The 20,157-nt window shown below is 37.2% G+C and overlaps 1 long non-coding RNA gene across 1 annotated transcript; it reads left to right on the forward strand.

The window, feature by feature from the left end:
* Nucleotides 1-334: 334 nt before the first annotated feature.
* On the forward strand, nt 335-18,457 carry LOC110865751. Its single transcript, XR_002550941.2, has 3 exons — nt 335-437; nt 1,918-2,003; nt 18,307-18,457. It is a non-coding gene; the product is annotated as an uncharacterized LOC110865751 (long non-coding RNA).
* The last annotated feature ends 1,700 nt before the right edge of the window (nt 18,458-20,157 follow it).

Genomic DNA, 20,157 nt, shown 5'->3' on the forward strand with positions numbered 1-20,157 from the left:
TAAATAAACCTAATATTAGATGAAAGAAAATAAAAGCTTTTAAAGAAATAAAGTTCATAAGAGGCCCGAGTTAACGAGACTTAAAATGAAACGGGTTATGACTTCCCCGAACCCACTAAGTAACTAGGAATATTAAACCTAGTTAGTTATGTGTTGTTAGAATAATAAAGGAATCTTGAAATAGTTAAACCTTTTATAAATCCTTGAAACTATAGGGACTAAAAGGGGCCAAGAGTGAAACATGATTAAAATTAAAAGAAATGGAACACCAAAACACACACTTATGTGTGTGTTTGGTCGTGATTTACAGGAGCCAAGAAAAGGACTCTTATAAAGCCCTAAAACTCACAAGAAATCCAACAAAAATCGAAGATAGAACAAGCTAAAAATTGGGGCTTTTAATAAATTTGTGATCACCCAAGCTAGGAGATTGCAAGGTATGTTGAATTTTGTTATTTGGTGAAATTTTGAAATTTTGATTAACATGCAAGAACGAAATTCTGGTATGAATGATAAATGTTGTAGTGAAACTGATATGAGTACGAGTCTAGGAACAAACCCTAGATGAGAACTTGATGAATTAGTGTCATAAATTAGAGATTGAATGATTACCCATATATGTGTTAAGTGGGTTTTTATGATATTATGATGAACACTTGAAAAGTGATGGTAAATCTGAGAAAAATTGATGTTATGATGCAAGATTTGATATTCTTCTTGAGTGCTAGACATAAGGGTTTGATTTAATGATTGAAACTTGGTTAAAAATATTAGCCATGAACTAAATAGAAGAGGTATAAAAATCATGCCCATAAGGTGCTCGTTAAAATGCCCAAGTGAATCGTGTTGTCTACTAGTTTGTATGTAGAGCTTGATTTGATGATTTCATGAGTAGTGGGTTTATGACAAATCTTTGATTTGTATGAAATTAAACCGGATGGTGTATGAGAATCACCAAATAGGACTTGAATATATGTTATTTTTAGTTCTACTTCTTAAATTGACAAAGATGAAGTTGAGAAGATGGTAAAATTAGGATTCATATGATGACTTCTTGAAATAGATGATGTTTTTGACATCTCTTAGCCTACCATCATTGTGTTATAGGTTTTTAACCATTACCAAGAGTTTAATAAGGGTTTTAGCCATGGAAATGGGTTGCATTTGATGGTTTGGATCGAATTTGAAAGGACCCTAAACATGATTTACGTAGCTTTTTATATGGATTTTGACTAATCTTAAAAAAATCGTATAAAATCAACCGTTTATCGATTTGGGTGTTCTATACCTTTTCGGAAAGCTTATGGAGTAAATTTTTATTGTTTTCAATCATAAGAAACAAATGCGGTTGTTAAATAGGCCAAAAAAGTGAATTAAAACTGCTGTTCAGAAACCTTGAAAGTTGTTTGAAAAATGAAAATATAGTTGATGTGCTGATTTTATAAAAATCATATAAAATCATAGAAAATTCGTTAGAAGGTGTACCTTATATGCTTGCGAAGGTATTGAAGTTTTCCACGATCCATCTTTGAACATGTTAATCTAGTTCGGACTTTGAATGGGTCATAATGGTCAATTACAGCAGCTGTATAGAAAATCGCTGCACATTAATAATGTCATTATTAATCCAGAAAAGACATATGATTGCGTATACTTGATTTAGTCACGAACTATTTATTGTTAGTAACAAATAACACTTTATGTGACATGCTTAAAGTGTTCAAAATCACTTACGAACTAGTTCGTATAAGTAACTTGACTAACGGGTCAAACGGTTAGTGAATGGAAAGAGTTATGGAAAAAAAAATAGTTGTTGGATAAATAGCATACTTTGATGAATAAGTGTGTGCATCCATAAGGTGTGGTGGTCATGTTAATGTTGACTAATCTAACCATCTTGTGGATATGATATAGTAGTTTGACTCTGACAAGCTAGGTAGGAGCTTGGAAATGAACGGGTCAAATGGATACAAGTTCAAGTATGAAGCTCGCAAGGATGCAAGGTAAGTAAAGCTTACACCTTTTTTTTAGGATACGTATTTACTTTATATATTATAAACACGAGCAAGGTTATATCCGAAATATGGGTTCCGACACGAAGTGATACGGGTCGGGACGAATAAAATGAAAAAAAAAACATGTTTAATGGCAAAAAGGGGCGAAATGGGTTAAATAATGAAATGGTAAATAAATACCATTCAAATATAAGTGCAAAATGTTTGGTCATGTTGGTGCACTACATCTGTCGACTTCGTCTTGGATCGAGTCTTACATTGCATTGTATAGATTAGGGCGCGTTTTACGAGAAAATAGGAAGAGTATTGTGTTTAGTGAGTTGATTTCGCTCATAGGGTCATAGACATGGGGCTTCGCTTATTTGGACATGTTAGGGTTTCGCTTATGTGGACATGTTCATATGGGCGAAATCAGATCACTATATATAGGGTTCCATGAGCGAAATCACAGAGCATTGCCTTGTATTCCATGCCGAAGTGCTGCGGTGTGAAGATTGAGCTGTAATCGTTGTCAAATCAATACAAACAGTAGATTAAGTGAAGAATAAGCTGTTTCTACCTTCGGTTCTTGTTATTCCGCACCTGAAACGAAGTAAAACTCCTCTGAACGACTCATTCATGTCAGATCGCGATCCTACAAGTGGTATCAGAGCTCAGGAGGAGGAGTTCTGCAGAGATTAGCTGGATTTCATCGAGACTTCTTACTTCTACACCTTCTTTTATTAGTTCAGAAAGTTTTACCGGTCAAAATTCGCTCAAAATTTCACAGATCATAGACAATTGGACATTAACAAACCCTGGAAAGTTTGACACTGAAATTCGGACTAAAAATGGACCAAATTACCTTCCGATTGGATTTCGCTCATACGGACATTCAGTAATTTCGCTCATATGGACACCTGATTTCGCTTATAGGGTCACCCAAAACCCTGATTTCGCTCAAAGTTACCTCTGATTTCGCTTTTGTGACACCCATACCTTGTGATTTCGCTTTTGTGACATACATACCTTGTGATTTCGCTTTTGTGACACATTGTTTGAGGTTTCGCTCATAAGGACTATCAGATTTCACTCAAAAGGACACCCAGTATACCTGATTTCACTTATTTGTCACTGATCTTGAAAAACGTGCTAATTCATCATGGATACTGAGTTCTATAACGCATTTGCAACACCGTCTGGTCCAACTGCCATTGTTCAAGCTATGAGTTTGGAAAATGAGACGGGAACCACCCAAAAGCCCCCGAAATTGATGAGTATCGAAGAATACTACGGGTGGAAAGACAGATTCGAGAACTAGATCCAGGCAAACCATCTTAGGTCTTGGGAATGTATATTGAAGAAATATGTGTTGCCTCGAACAGATTTGCAGGTTCTCAAAGAGTTATCAGAGTTCACGGATCAAGAACGGGTTATGTACAAAGCTGAGAAAATGATGATCAGTCTGCTTCAGCAAGCAATCAAAGAAGATATATTCATATTGCTTCAGCATGACAAAACTGCAAAATCAATCTGGGATGCACTTAAAGTCAAGTTTGAGGGTAGCGAGAATATGATTAAAAGCAAGAAGGCGCTGCTAAAGAAAGAGTTTGATCTGTTCAGTAGCTTACCGGGAGAGGATACAAAGAAGCTGATTGAACGCTACTGCCACTTAGTGCGATCAATGTTGATGTTGAGTATTACCAAAGATCGTGAAGAATGGGTAGACAAGCTAGCCGATGCGTTACCGCAGAAAGAGTGGGGAACGTATTTGATGATTCTGAAAAATACGGGTGTTTATGATGGGTTGACTATATCTCAGTTTATCGAAAAGATCGAGAGTCAGGATTTGGAACAGCAAAAGATCGCGAGGATGAACAGTCCGAGTGGTCAACAGGATGTAAAGATGTATTATAAAGGTAGTATTCCAGTTCCAGAATCTGAGAAAAGTCCGAAAATCCAGACTGCATTTAGTGCTGGGGATTCATCAAAAAAAGCTGATCAGAGTTCAAACAAAAACAGCAGTGGATTCTCATCATTTCCGAGTGTCAATCCTAAAGAGTCAAATACAAGCTTTCAGTCTCAGAGCACAAAGACAGGAAATGGTTATGTGATTCAGTGCAACATCGCTTTAAATCTTCCAGAGGGTCAAAGTTTTTCGGAAGAAACTGCTAAAGACCACATGGCTCTACTTGGTTCTGTGTTGTTATCTTATGAGGGTCTAGTGGCTGGTCGGATCGGAAATCCTATGCTTACAAAAGAGGATTACGATCAAATAGACGCCAAAGAGATGGAACTGATGGATATCAAATGGTGTCTTGCTAGTGTTCTTAGACGTGCTGAAAAGTTCAAGACAATTACCGGGAGAAATGACTTTCTTGATGCTCATGTATCTACTTTAGGTTTTGATAAATCTAAAGTTACTTGTTTTCGATGCAGGGAGAAAGGCCATTTCAAACGGGAATGCAAGAACAGGGAAGCAGCTAGTGGTGCTCAGAATCCGTTCGGAAAAGACGATTACTACCGGAAAGCCATTTATCAGCAAGTTGGTCAATCACAAGATTCATAGACGGCTCATGGTAGAAAGATTGAGGATTCAAAGAGAGCGTGTTTGGTAGACTTTAACTGGAGCAACTACATATCACCTGAAAGCAAAGCATGCATAGTCGATCAAGATGATGAAAGACTACCTGAAGGCTTCAGCTGGGATATGTTTGTTGACGAAAAGGGGTATTTCAAAGCTTTCATCGCTAAGATTGTTAGAGAACCAGACATGTTTGCCACATGGATGAAGTCTATTGGCGAGACAGTGAAAAGTGAGGAAGAACAGTCTGTTGCATCTGATGAAAACTCAGAAAGTGCTGATGAAGGTTCACAGAGTTCAGAAGAGAGTGTACATAATGATGTTAGCTCAGTAAAAGAAGTTGTATTTGATCAAACACCATCTGATTCTGGTGTATCAGATGCTAGTTCTGAAAAATCTGCACAGTTCGATCAGTCACCTTCAGATGATAGCAGCAGTGATGATGAGGAAGAAAAGCACATTAATGTTGCTAAAACTCATCTTTCTCCTAAAAGTTTTCATTTCTATTTTGCAGATCGCTTGAAGAAACTGAAGGAGAAAAGAGTTGCAAAAGAACAACAACAAAGGAATACTGAAGCTGTTGTTCAGAATGATAACGTTGAAAGTGTTGCTGAGAAGATAGTTGAGACTGAGCAAGTGAAGGTAGAAGAAAAGGTGAAAGAAGAAGAAAAGGTGGTTGAAGTTGTGAAAACAATCGAAGTTGAAAAGATTGTTGAAGTTATCAAACCTTGCACGAAGTGTTTGGAAGCATGCAAGGAATGTGCAACAAAGAATGAGATAATTGCTGAGTATGAGAGGAAGAAGGAGCAGTTGCTGTTCAACCTCAACTATGTGAAAGAGTCTTATGATGTCTTGAATAAAACAGTAACTAGTCTCCAAAAGACAAATTCTGAGAGAGAACAAGCACTAACGATGATGAATGCAGTCATGATGACAAAACAAAAGGCTATAAATTTCTACATCGAAGAAAGTGCTAAGTGAAAGCAAGAGTTGGAGACAGAGAAGATTGAGAATGAGAGAATTAGACGTTTACTACAAAGTTATTCTAGTTCTGATTATCTCATTGATCGTATTTACCCAACTGTTGCAGGTATGGAAGCTTTTCAAGATGAGAAGCCAAAGAAGAAAGATTGTGGTAAGAAACCGACTGTTAGCTATAACAAGTGTCCGCCTCCAATTTGGGAAGGGTATTCTCCTAGAAAACCAAACGAGGAGCAACTTGAAAAAGCAGTCAATATAAAGCTAAAAACCGACACAACTGACGTATTACCAGAAAACATTGACGTCACGTTTACCTCGTCTGAAACTGATCATGAGTCTGAGTTAATCAAAAAGGTGGTCGATCAGGTGTTGGATACTGATGAGGAGTCCGAGTCAAAGTCTGAGTCTGGAGGGTCAAATTCGTCAGTCAACAGTCCAAAGTCGTCGGTCAAACGGTCTTATAGTAAAGAATTTTTGTTATCAAAAGCAAATTTGGATGATGAAACATTTGAAGTAGCATACACTTTAAATGATTCGGACAAATTATACTATGACAAAGAATTTCCAATAAGAAGTGTTCATTTTGACATGATTAAAAAGGTTTTCAAAATGACAGAAATTAATATTTCTGAAATAAAAGATTTAAATCTTATTGAAAAACCTAAAAAAATACACTTCAAGAGTTCAACAACGTCTAAACAAGAAAAAGGGTTACAATTCTGGTTCTAGTCTTCAAAAGAAACCTAACCAAAATCGTACCTACAAAAAGAAAGGTTTAGGTTTTATTCCATCAGAAAATCATAAAAATATGAAAAATTCTAAAACAACAGAATTTGTGTCAGGTGGAAGTGCAGAAGAGGAACAGAAGAAACCGTTCTGGAGACAGTCAAACCAGGAGTTTCTTGCTGAAAAAAGGAAGAATGGAACTGCAATGCCTCATCCAAAGGAAACTCGAACCTGTTACAAATGCAATGAAACTGGTCACATTGCATGGAACTGTTCGAAAAATGCCAAACCAAAACAGGGAGTTTCTAAGAAATTGAAAGAAAAGGTTGATGATGTTGAACCACCAATCGAAAAATTTAAAATTTTTGAAAACTCAACTTATGAGATTGGTGAGTGTTCGAAGAAGAATTTTGTTTGGATTGAACCCTACCAGAGGAACAGATAATGAAAGGCAAAACCAGAGCACATCAGTGGACTCACAATAAGCAGCAGTTTACACTTTGCTTTCCCCTTGAAGGTGGCTCAAACATCTGATATGATCCAAAGTACTGCCTCTATCAACATCTGCTGACCTACAACAGCTGATCAACACAAAGACTGGTGAAGACTAAAAGCCCTGATGTTCAATCTGCTGCCCTGATCAAGCACTGCTGATCATGACAAGTACTGCTAGGTTCACAGCAGTAGAATGATGCAGCAACAGTTTTATTCATCTCATGTAATGTAATGCAATATCAGTAGTTAGCAAAGCAGTAGTTGTATAGATCAGTAGATAGAGTTTGTTAGGTTGTTAGATGTCACTTTCATGGTGATGTCAGCTGAGATGCTTCAGTGGTTTGGATTGTCTATAAATGTAACAGTACTTTGTACTGTACACTTGATCGTTTTGAGTGAGTTCTTCTCCTTAATTCAATCATTTCATCTTGTGCAACCAACCTTGGGGTATCAGGTTGAGGGGGAGTTTAGTTATGTAAGCATGCTTGTAATCTTTTGATTTTAATTGTAATCATTCAACTTAATGAGAAATCATGTGTTTATCAAACTATTCACTTCTTTGATTATGTTTATAAAGTTTGTATTCATTTCCGCTGCACTTTACATTGTTTTATATCCATTGATTTGTCAAATTATTACAAACAAGCATAATCATGACAGCCTCCGATCCTAACAATTGGTATCAGAGCTTGGACAGTCAAATTCGATCTAACAATCAATTTGACATAACAGTTCAGCTCAAAATTCATTGATACTAAGGTTGATTGTATTTAGTTGAAAAACAGAGCAAGTGAAATCATGTTCAAAATGATGAATCTGATTCTCTATAAAACAACCAAGATGTCATAAGATTCACAAATTTCAAACAACAAGTGATGTCATGCACAAATCGCTCACAGTGTCCAGATCTGGAAACTTATCTGGTAACTATGATATATCTTCATTCAAAATTGATTTCAACTATTGTTATGAAATTTGTGATGATTTCATCATGTTTTATGCTAAAGTATGAACCTCAGATTAACAAAACCTATGTTCATAATAAACACTAGTGTTTTGCTAACTTAGAAAGGGGGAAATAAAACTTTAGTCATGAAATCTTATGTGTTAAAAGGCAGGTTGAGAATCCTCAAAAGGACCAAATCAACTCTGTTAAAACACATGAAGAAAATCTGGGGTCAAAACTGTCCAAATCATATGTAATGTGAGAACTGATAATAAAGCATGTACAAATGTAGCCAGATCTCTCAAAACATTGCTGAAAATGATTTTGGATTGAGGATTCTTTCATAAAAACCTCCCAGTAAGTAATTTATTACTTATGAATGGGAAGGGTAAAAAGGGAAGAAAGAAGATGAACAAAACTCAAAAGTGTGCTTATCTCAAAACTCTTGAAGCCAAAAGAAAAAGAGTATAAGCATAAAACACTTATGAGGTCAAAGTTAGGAAAACAGTGGTCATCATGCAACTGTGTGCTTTCATCAAATACAGGAATCGTTCAGGTAACAATGGCATCTCCAGTAATTGTCCTTAAAAGGAGAATTTACAATCAATTGTCAAGAAAATGACCCTAAACAATGGTCAAAGTAACTTGAGAATGATATGATCATGTTCTTACTTGAAAAGCTGTCAGATCCTTTTGATGTTATTTTCAAAACATCCTTTAACTATTTCTTAAGGTGTTTTTCTCAAATAAAACCGGATATATTACTTCATTTTCTTTGAATAATATATTTTGGACCTTTACTCATTTTTGATAGTAAAATGTTCATCTCTGGTCAGGATGTAATTTCCTTATTTTTGTGAGAAATTACTGTTCCTAAAACTAATCAAAAGGAAATGATACACATGTCAAGGTCATGTCAAGCTCAAGTTAGTTTATCACTAATCAAAAATTGATTGTAAAATAATTTTGAAATACTAAGATACTCATGTTCTAATTCAAATAATTAGACATAAAATGAGTAGCCTTAGTAGAAAAGTCTTCATCTCTGGGATGCTAAACCACTGTCAGAGATACTGAACATGTGGCAAAACCTTGAACAAAGATTTCTGAGATAATTGCTGGCAATTTAAACTTGATAATTTACATCTAAAATATATTTTGTTAAGCATAACATTCCTGAAGCTAAACAGATGTTGGACATGATATTGTGCTCACACAAGCCAAAATCAATTCCTACATCTGAACAAGCAGATGCTAACATTATTTGTCAAAAGTTAAACCATTGCTGCACTAGCAGTTGTTGTACAAATAGTCCTCATTTTTCTACCACTGTTCTCCCTTAACTGCTGTCGTGCCTTAACATCTGCTCCCTAATATCTGTCCACGGCTAAAAGTCAACCCTTGTTCTCAGTTTCCTTTGATAAGCACTGATGTTCAAAATCAGTGTTGTATCCACTGATATGCCATCCACTTCCACTGATGGTAAAAATCACCCACTGCATCATTTATTACTGTTGTAACCACTGATATTTTTTTCATCAGCGGCCCCCCAAAACAACTGTCCTCCATTATTTACTCTTTCATCAGGGGTTGGCACGTGGTCAGCTTTTAGCCGTCAGATCATTATAACCGCTGCCACATCAGCATTCACTTTTTCCCTAAAATAAAACACTGATTAAACCCAAACAGGGGCTCACACTGTCGAATTGAATTCCAAAAATTCTCTTCTCAAAGCAGTTTCCCACTCTTCTTCACAAAAACTTTCTTCGATCTTCTTCATAAAAAATGACGAAACCAAAATCGAAGTCAAAATCAAAACCATCTTCTTCCTCCACCCCAACAGACGCCACTCAAATGGCCGTAGAAACCACAGAAATCCGTTACAAAGACCCTCACAATTATGTGGGTATACTCACAAAACCCACAACTGACAACACCTTCGACTCCATCATTGATACCCTATCTGCATCAAAGTATAAAACTTTGTTAATGGCAGACGCTCCCATTTATCTTCAAACCCAGAGAGAGTTCTAGAAAAATGCCACCCTTGAAAAACAAGGAGACATCATCACAGCCATCAAGTCCTCGATACAGGGTAAGAAGGTTCAAATCTCTCCACAATCTATTTCTGAAGTCTTCAAACTCGATGACTTGAAAGGTAAAACCTCATTTTCTAAAACCGAGTTGAAAAAGGATTTCATGAACAGGGGCTATGCAGAGCAACCAAAAAGGGATACCTTACAAAAGGGTTATTTTCCTTCTGCACCCAGATTTTTATTTCACACACTGTTAATGTGTGTTTCTAATAAAACAACGTCTTTTAATGAAATACCTACAAAAATTCAATGCCTGGGGTATGCAATTTTAAACAATGAAAACTTTAATTACTCCCAGGAAATATTTGATGATTTAGTAAAAAAACGTTGATAATAAGACATTTCTGCTCTTTCCAAGATTTTTAAGCTACTATTTTGAACAAAAATTTGTAGAGAAAGATGCAGATTTGCCCAAACAAGGTGCTTCTTTTAAAATAAACTGTTTAACACCTGAAACATTCTCTAGAATGTTGGCACCAATAAAAACAAAAGCAGAGGTGCCTGAGCAGAATTTAGCAGATGAAACTGCTCCTCAGGTATCTGCTGCTGAGCCCACTGCTCCAGGTGATCAAAGCAGCACACCCAGTGTTTTGAAACCCACACCTGCCACCACAAAAAGAACCAAAAAGAAAACATCCAGAAAGCCCACCAAACCCAAACCAAAGGCACCTCCGGAAGATGAGATCCCAGAGTCAATGCCAGCGACAGCACAAAAGTCACCAAAAACCACTGCTGCTACTTCCTCACAGCAGATGGAAGAAAGATCTCAACCATTGCCTAAAACTCCTCCTGCATCCTCACAAAAGGATCAGGTTGTACACATAGGGACCCTACAATATGAAGCTTTGGACCCGCTCGGATCCATCTTCCACAGTCCTAATCCCAAGGACATGTCTCTTTCAACTCCTACACCCTCACCCTCCATATTACCACAATCAATGATACCTTGGTTGTATACAGTTGATATTACTCAGACACAAACCAGTTCCTCTCAAACACCTATCACTGAGAGTATACTCCCACAAGTGACTAGGTCTGGTGTTGATATCTCTGTTAACCCAGCAACAACTGAGGAGGTTACACTGCAGGAATTACAAGTAATTCCTGTCAGTAGTTCAAGTGGAGCAGCCACTACAAATGTTGGACTCACAGGTTTGCATTTGGACAGTGGTTACATACATAAGACTCCCTTGAAGGAAATTTCTTCAATAGCACCACTGAGAACCACCAGTGAGTTTGTTTTAACTACTGGCAACATCAAAAGGTTATCAAGTGCTGAAGAAAGAAGTCCCTAGTACCAAGAACAAGGGGCATCAATGGCTGACTTTTGGGACTCTGTTCCTAAGTCATACATTGGTAAAACCACTGCTGGTGGGGATTCAGATGATCCTGTTAATTCAGGTGATGATTCAAAATATCAGGAATTGACGGGCAGGGTCGAAAACCTTGAAACCTCTGTTGCTGAAATAAAAGATATGGTGCAGCAACTGTTAAAAGCTCAAAAAGCCCAATCCACTGCTCCTCCTGCTCAAGCACCTGCTCAACAGGCACCTGCTGCAAATGAGTTATGGAACCTATTCCAACCACTGCTGGAACGACAAAAACAGATGGCAGACCAGCAGCATGCCATACATGTTCAAAAGCTGACAAATATGGTGGAATCAAGATTCAAGGATACTCAGGCAGATATTAAAGCTATAAAGGCTCACATTCAAAGTGCCTCTGGAAAGGTTCCCTCCACTGTTCTTTTCATGAATGAACCCTTCCCAGATAATGCAAAAAAGGGGGAGAAGATCAAGTGAAAGAAAAAGGGAATTGATGATGGTATGTATGTTGAGCTAGAAAATAGTCAAACCAAAACTGCAGTATCAACACACACCACATCACCACACACCACCACAACCACTGCTCCACCACCATCTGTGTCTACAGCACCAAAACCACCATCACCATCAAAAACAGCCAACCCATCATCACCTCCTGCCAAAAAGCAGAAGACAGCAGATGTTATAACATATGTTGTAATGACAACAGTGATTGAAACACCAGTTGTTCCAACTACTGTTAGTCAGCCACTCATCACCACTCAAACAACTGCCATCACAACCCCTGCTCAAAAGCAGAAGACATCTGCTGATGCATCAGTAGTTGTAATGACAACAGCGGTTGAGGCACCAGTTGTTTCAACAAGCATAATTCTGTTCCAAAGCTTCGTTTCATTCCAGCAACAGTAGTCTATGGTGTTAGTCAACCATCCACCACTGCTCTCACCTTTTCTACATCACAACCAACGCTCTTCAACAGAAAAAGAAAGCCAATCTCTGCCGATGAGGGCATACATGATCCTAATGCTGCAAAATATCCACTGGAACTTGAAGCTATCAAAAATGAGATGAGGCAATTCTATACAGAAGAAGATCCTTCAAAAAGAAGATTCTCCTCACTCATAGGCTACATGGCACCAGAGGATATGGATGATTACCTCAAGATCAAGGCAAGGCAAGCTAAAATAAGAGCTAAAGTTGAGAGTGAAAGTGAAGGTTTAAGTGACGAAGGCATTGCTAAAAGACTGGATTTCTTCCTCACAAAAGTAAAGCAGATAGAAGAGTTTGCACAAGAACTAAACAAAGAAAAGGCTGATCAACGAAAAAAGTTAAGAAAACAATATCTAGCCTACATCATGAAAGATAAATTCTATCCTGCTGAAGAAAAACAGTTTGAAGAATGGCCAATAGTTGCTTTAAAGCATGAGGCAGAAAGGATTGAAAAAATCAAGAATGATCCTACAAAGAAGAAGAATGCTCTAAACTGGAGCAAATACAAAAAGCTCATTGCTGACCTAACTGCTGAGTATAAAGGAAAGAAAAAGGAGCTGGTGGATGCAAAAATGGATACTGCTGAAGCCATATCAAAATGGTCAAAGCAGCAGACTAATGAAGCCTATGAAAGGCTAAAGAAAAGACAGATAACTGTTTCAGGTGCTTCAAAGAAATGTGAACAAATGATGAAGCTTGAACAGCAAATTGAAAGCCTCAAAACACTGTTCAAATCAGCAGATAATCCTACTCTTATGTCAAACCAAGAAAAAGGAAAACAACTGTCTGAGGAAGAGGTCAAAGAAAAGGAAGCCGAGTACTTCAATGATGCCATCATGAAAATGGGACTAAAAGAAGAGAACTCAACAAAACTTCAGAACCTTTTTAAGAAGGTATTAACCAAACCTGCATCACCAAACACTTCGACAGGCATGACAGACTTTGAAAGGCAAGAGCTGATCGAAAAAGAGACTGCAGAAGACATAGCTGCAGCTAACAATGTCATTGAGATGGCCTTCAGAAGAATGTCTGAAAGTCTGCAAGTTTTCACAAGGCCATCATCTCCAAACTCATCAAAGAATAAATCTCTCCCAAGAAACCCATTAGGTTTAAAAATACTAAAGTGGATATCTGATCAAAAGACCCACGTATTGACTCTGGTCAGAACCAATGGTGAAGTGAAGTACATCTCAAGGAAAGAAGCTCTTGGCCTGAGTCTTGAAGATTTGCAGGATCTCCTTGAACTTACACTGTGTAGGGATGAAGATGACCTAAGTTCCAAGAATTTTGAAGAAGAGTTTAAAGAACAAGCTAAGGAACTTCTGATGAGGAATAAAGGTCCAGAATAATGAAGGGTTTTGGCATTATCTGTTCCAGGGGGGAGATTGTTGGGATTGAACCCTACCAGAGGAACAGATAATGAAAGCCAAAACCGGAGCACATCAGTGGACTCACAATACGCAGCAGTTTACACTTTGCTTTCCCCTTGAAGGTGGCTCAAACATCTGATATGCTCCAAAGTACTGCCTCTATCAACATCTGCTGACCTACAACTGCTGATCAACACAAAGACTGATGAAGACTAAACGCCCTGCTGTTCAATCTGCTGCCCTGAGTCAAGCACTGCTGATCATGACAAGTACTGCTGGGTTCACAGCAGTAGAATGATGCAGCAGCAGTTTTATTCATCTCATGTAATGTAATGCAATATCAGTAGTTAGCAAAGCAGTAGTTGTATAGATCAGTAGATAGAGTTTGTTAGGTTGTTAGATGTCACTTTCATGGTGACGTCAGCTGAGATGCTTCAGTGGTTTGGATTGTCTATAAATGTAACAGTACTCTGTACTGTTACACTTGATCATTTTGAGGGAGTTCTTCTCCTCAATTCAATCCTTTCATCTTGTGCAACCAACCTTGGGGTATCAGGCTGAGGGGGAGTTTAGTTATGTAAGCATGCTTGTAATCGTTTGATTTTAATTGTAACCATTCAACTTAATGAGAAAGCATGTGTTTATCAAACTATTCTCTTCTTTGATTATGTTTATAAAGTTTGTATTCATTTCCGCTGCACTTTACATTGTTTTATATCCATTGATTTGTCAAATAATTACAAACAAGCATAATCATGACAGCCTCCGATCCTAACAAATTTTTATAAAAAGAAAGAAAAAGACAACCAAGTGTGGGTTGTTAAGAAAGTTGATGAGAAAGTCGGTGATGAATCTGTTTCCACAAAGCCAGAAGAGCCACAGGTTGAGATGAAAATTTCAGTGAATGATGATGAATTTCCATCACTGAAATTTGAAGAAGTTAAAAAGAAAGTTGGAAAAATTGAAATCTCGAATCAGTTTTAACAGAGAAAACTAAGTTTGATGTCGAGAAAACATTTAATGGAAATGTAAAGAAAATTTTTGGGAAAATGCTGAATGGGAAAGCAAAGGGGGTTAAAGATTTCTATGCAACTAAAAAGGCAACTTACAACCCCACTGCGCAAGAATTGAAAGCCATCAAGTCTGAAAAGACTTGGATGGAAGTTTGCTTTCCTTGAAGTCTTAGGACTACACCGGAGATCCCAAGTTTATATCGTGGATCAGGAATCGGCATCTTTCTAGTGTTTAAAAAGTTTGTTTGAAAAATTTTGAATGATTTTGAATTTTACAGGTTGAAAGGACTACGCCGGAGCTTCCAGGATGGTAAGTGTGAAGCAGGAATCGGCATCCTGAGTTGGTAAAATGGTTTTTGTAGATGACTCATTCCTACAAGTGGTATTTGTTGGTTATACTTTCAAGTAGTTATTTTTACAAGTGGTACAGAGGTTACTTCATTGCAAATGGTAAATCAGGGACATTAAGTTGTACTTGATTTACTACATATCTGATTGATAAACAAGATGATGAACCATATCCCCGAATCTTATGATAATCCTACAAGTGGTAAAAACAAACTCATTTTCCGGAAAATCATTTTGATTCAAACAAACTTAAGTGTTTTGAAATCTAAATGAGAAAATGGTTTGTTGAAAGGGGGAGTTCTGATTGTTTATGCCTAGTGAATGGCGATTTGATGCGATTCGATGTCAGTTGTCAAGTTTCTGTATAGTTTTGTTTTTTTTTAATTGGGTCAAGAGCTTAGTTAGTTTTCAAATTTCCTATGAAATGTGTTTGCATTTTAGGGGGAGTAGGAAAATTTCAGAAAATCCAAAAACATTAAAAAATTTGAAAAAGACAAAAACATGATAAAATCAAAAATGAGTTTTGTTGTGAAAAGAGGAAATGATAGTACATCAGTAGACTGTCACAACATGCTAAAGATTTGTAATGTAAAAATGTGATAAACAATCTTACTGCGGATGTGTCAGTAGGTTTTTACACATTTAGTAAATTGTGACGAGATATAAACCTAAAAAATTCAAACTTGCTTGTTCTGTGGGTTAACAACTTCTTGGATATATAGGTAACCCCTGAAATCTTGTTTGAAAGGTCCCTTATTCTGAGATACTAGGTCTTTATGCTCAGTGATATCTGGGGTATTATCCCGGGACTTCTGCTGTATGGAAGTACTAACCTAGTCCCCGGATAATGCTTTTTGCAAAAGCTTGAAACATAGCTTCGCCCTCAGCATGCTGATGAAACAATAAAATTGATAGTCGTTGCTGTTGTAACCAAAAGATCCTCTAAAGGGGACACACTAAAAGTCGAAGCCGTCATCTCTCTGCGTATACGGAAGTATCGACCTGAGCTCTCACGGCCCTCGCATCTAACCCTTGAACAGATATCAGTTGTGGTATACTCACCTGTAAGACTGAATATTGGGATCTGGATACGGGAGTATATTCAAGTAGTAGGACACACGAATAAGTTCAAGTGTTTAAGACATTAATACCGTATCTCGGATCAGTTTAACTTTGTGTGAACATTTAAGTGAAAAAATATACTGACAATCTAGGTGAATTGTTTAGAACTTAAAATGTAATGCAGCTTAACGGTGTTAGTGACATGTCTCATTTACTGATATGATCCTCTTACACGAACTCACAAAAATATTGTTTGTAAATATTTTATTTCTGCATTTTCTTGTTTCTTCAAGTGGTATTAGTTACTTTCTTTCAGAAATCCAAAAATATTTTGTGTGTGTTTTAGCATAAACTTTTGAAAAAGTCAAAAAGATTTTCGACAACTGATGTTGGAAAGCTGATTTTCAAAATTCCGAGTGCTAAACATGATGACATTGTTGTGAGGGGGAGTGTGTCTTGATTGTCAAAATATGTTTTTTAAATCAACAAGTGGTTCATCATGTGTGTGTAATATGAGGGAGAGTTGTTATTGGTGCATACATTTATGAGATGGAGTCATTTGATTATTTCAGAGTGTTGGTGCATTAAATTGTTAAATTTAGAAAGCTTACTTTGAGGTAGAGCATGTGCAGGTCAAGTTGTGTCAGGTCGATCCTGAGATCCAAGCTAGATGATAGCCAGGTTTCGATCATGGACCTGAAGATAGAGTGCCAGGTTACGATACCTGAGGACTCTGATTGAGGAAAGCCAAGTTTCGATTCTGGAAGTTGAAGACTCTGTAGTTTGAGCCAGGTTCCGATTCTGTGGTGAAAGCTAAAGCCAGGAAACAAGTTTGAACTTGTGAAAGCCAGACAATGATCCTGAAGCAGATCTTGCTGAAGAACAATGGAATGCCAGCAAATCGAGAGGGGGAGTCTGAAGATATTCTAGCAGATAGTGTCAAAAGGAGAGTCTGTTGATGAAGAGAGAGAGAGAGAGAAAAGCCCAGAGACTGATCAATACTGAAGGAGTAAAGACATGAAGTTGTCAAACACTCGATGGACGACTCGTCAACATCTGAAGGGGAGTCTGTTGGTGCACTACATCTGTCGACTTCGTCTTGGATCGAGTCTTACATTGCATTGTATAGATTAGGGCGCGTTTTACGAGAAAATAGGAAGAGTATTGTGTTTAGTGAGCTGATTTCGCTCATAGGGTCATAGACATGGGGTTTCGCTTATTTGGACATGTTAGGGTTTCGCTTATGCGGACATGTTCATATGGGCGAAATCAGATCACTATATATAGGGTTCCACGAGCGAAATCATAGAACATTGCCTTGTATTCCATGCCGAAGTGCTGCCGGTGTGAAGATTGAGCTGTAATCGTTGTCAAATCAATACAAACAGTAGATTAAGTGAAGAATAAGCTGTTTCTACCTTCGTTTCTTGTTATTCCGCACCTGAAACAAAGTAAAACTCCTCTGAACGACTCATTCGGGTCAGATCGCGATCCTACAGGTCATTTAGACGAAACGGGTCAAATGGTAATGTTAACACCATTTGACGAATAACGACTAACAATTGCTTGTCGAGTCCGATGCTCACAGGGTAAAACGACTTATGGAATTTGCGTTGCTATGAATCAGCAAATTATTAAGGCAATGTATTAAAACGGGTCAATACTTTGACCAGAGCCAGGTACGCGTAAATTGACAGAGTATAAGTAGACATTTTAATGTGGAAATGTGATGTGTGGAAAGAGAAGAGCAAGATTTGAACTTAGATGTTTAAATCTCCTAAACGGGTCAAAATGAATTATGCGCATAGCTTGGGTATTGGTCGCATAATTCATAAAAGTTATGTTCAAGAGTTAAAGACTTTTGAGTTAACAAGTAGTCCAAGGTTTTATGATGGTTTAAAATGATTTAGAAACGAGTCGTTTAATAGATTATGAAACGGGTCGAATAATTGTATAAGAGATTTATAAGCCGTTAGCTTATAAATCACCATCGTTACAAACCTTAGTGTTGATTACATAGGAGACTGCATTACGGTCAATACGAAACAAGATTTGCGTAAAACTGATGTGTAGTTTGAAAGTTATGCATGTTTATGTTAAACATAGGAAAAACACATAGTTGGGCAAAAAAATGCAGGTTGCAGAAACAAACCTGCTGGAAAATGGTGACCCTCGCGCCACGCAAAGGACCAAGATGGTTGGGGCGCGACACGCGACCACGGTCGCGGCACGCGACAGAATTAGGAAACCCTGTCGTGGCACGCGACAGGGGTACAACTTGCAGATTTTGTTTGTTTCGCTTATTTGGCTTAAAGTACTTGAAGAAACATGTTATATAATTATCAAAACTAACGTTTGTGTTGGTTTTGATTACAGGTAAATGATATCGGCTATCCGGATGAAGATCAAGCGCCTAACAAGAACCGAACACACGATAAATGAAGCTTCCGCATTTGAGTTTAAACCTTGTTTTCAAAAGTGAACTATGTAAACACTTATAACATGGTTGTTGGAACGTTTTAAATATGTCTGAATATTTTGATGTAAAAGTTTTTTGTTGAGTCGCATTTTTGATATAAAATGCATACTTTAATGATATAAAATAATGTTAAACTAGAATGGGTCATACAAGTTGGTAATCAGAGCTCATGCTTAAAGAGTAAATTGTGTTCGGTTCGAGGCTTGTTCGCAAATCCGGTAAGTACATGTATATTAATGGTTTAGTATGATTAAAGTGTTGTGAACAACACATAGGGTTATCGTGTAATACACGTTACCCCAATTAAATGATTGATATAGTTAACCATATTATGTGCGTTGACACGTATTGTAGAAAGTCTCGTATTATAATACAGGCGATTATTGATATCGACATTACTAATCTTTGTAAATGTTTTAGTTGAAGGACACTCGCATCTGAAGATGGCGAGAGTTTAACAAATTTCGAATATGACAGATGAACGGTCCGAAGTATGACAAGTAGAGCATGCTCACCAAGGACCCAAATCGCGTAACGATAGCAAGTAAGGATAATTGGCAAGGAAAGCCCGTTAGGGCAAGCATTACCAGGTGCACGTTTTAAATTTATTGCATGAATATTAATATGCAACAAATACGTAGAGACTGACTGTTGCATACGTAGGATAAAACTTGGAAAACCTGAATAGGATACCTATCCAGGATGATGTTTCCAAGAGAAATTAAGTAGAAATATGTGTTATTCACGAAACAATAATAGAGTTAGTTTATGTGGAAACTTGGACGGGAGTAATTATCCAAGTGAATAATTCTCAATATTATACTAATGAGAAAAGTAGAGATCACTTCAACGAATGTGATTACATAATAATTTGATAGAAAGAAAACATTTTATATGTTCAAGGGCAAAACAAGTAAAACTAATGATTGTCGTTTAGCATTTAAATAAAGTTTTACGAAATGAAATCAAAGATACAGAAATAAACAGAGGCGTTACTTACATAGGGCGTGATGTGAAAATTATAAAAAGATCATGTATACCATTTGTTGATCGCTTACTCTGGCCAAGTAAGTAGTGAACACATGATACCATGAACTTCTTATGATGGACACATTTATGTCCGATGTGGTAAGGACGGGGTGAATGGGAGGAACTAAAAAGGTACCCAAATGAATCAAATAAGCAAGATGCTTGATAATAAATGTAAAGTTGTAAACGCAAACCAGATGACGGAAGCGTATTACGTTAGAATAACGAGCCTGAGAGAAGGGACAAGGATTAAAGTAAATGAAAATACGGACCGACTAATGAGAATATTAAGGCACAGGAATAAAGTTTGACTGTCATAAGTGATGAAATTCACATGGACAAGTCAACCGAACTAAATAAAGAATAAAGGACTTGATTGAATAAAAGCAATAAATTTCGCTAAGACGACCAAATAAATTAAAAAAACGAAGTCTTAATGCATACCGGAACGGTTGCTTTGATAATGACTTCAGTAAAATACCCGATAGGTGGATAGGATTTTGAGTGTATGCGTAAACCAAGAGACGGGAACGCGGAATAGAAAGTCAAACGACTCGGATTGTGAGTTATGACTAAAGAATGACAAAATTTTGTAAACAGAAAACTTGATAACTATAGGATGAACGGGTTGAATACAAATGAAGTTTGACGTTCACAAGTGATGAAATTTCACATAAACAAGTCAAACGAGTTAAATAAAGAATAACGCTTGATAATGT

This window comes from Helianthus annuus, chromosome 6 (genome assembly GCF_002127325.2).
Source record: "Helianthus annuus cultivar XRQ/B chromosome 6, HanXRQr2.0-SUNRISE, whole genome shotgun sequence".
Taxonomy (NCBI): Eukaryota; Viridiplantae; Streptophyta; class Magnoliopsida; order Asterales; family Asteraceae; genus Helianthus; species Helianthus annuus.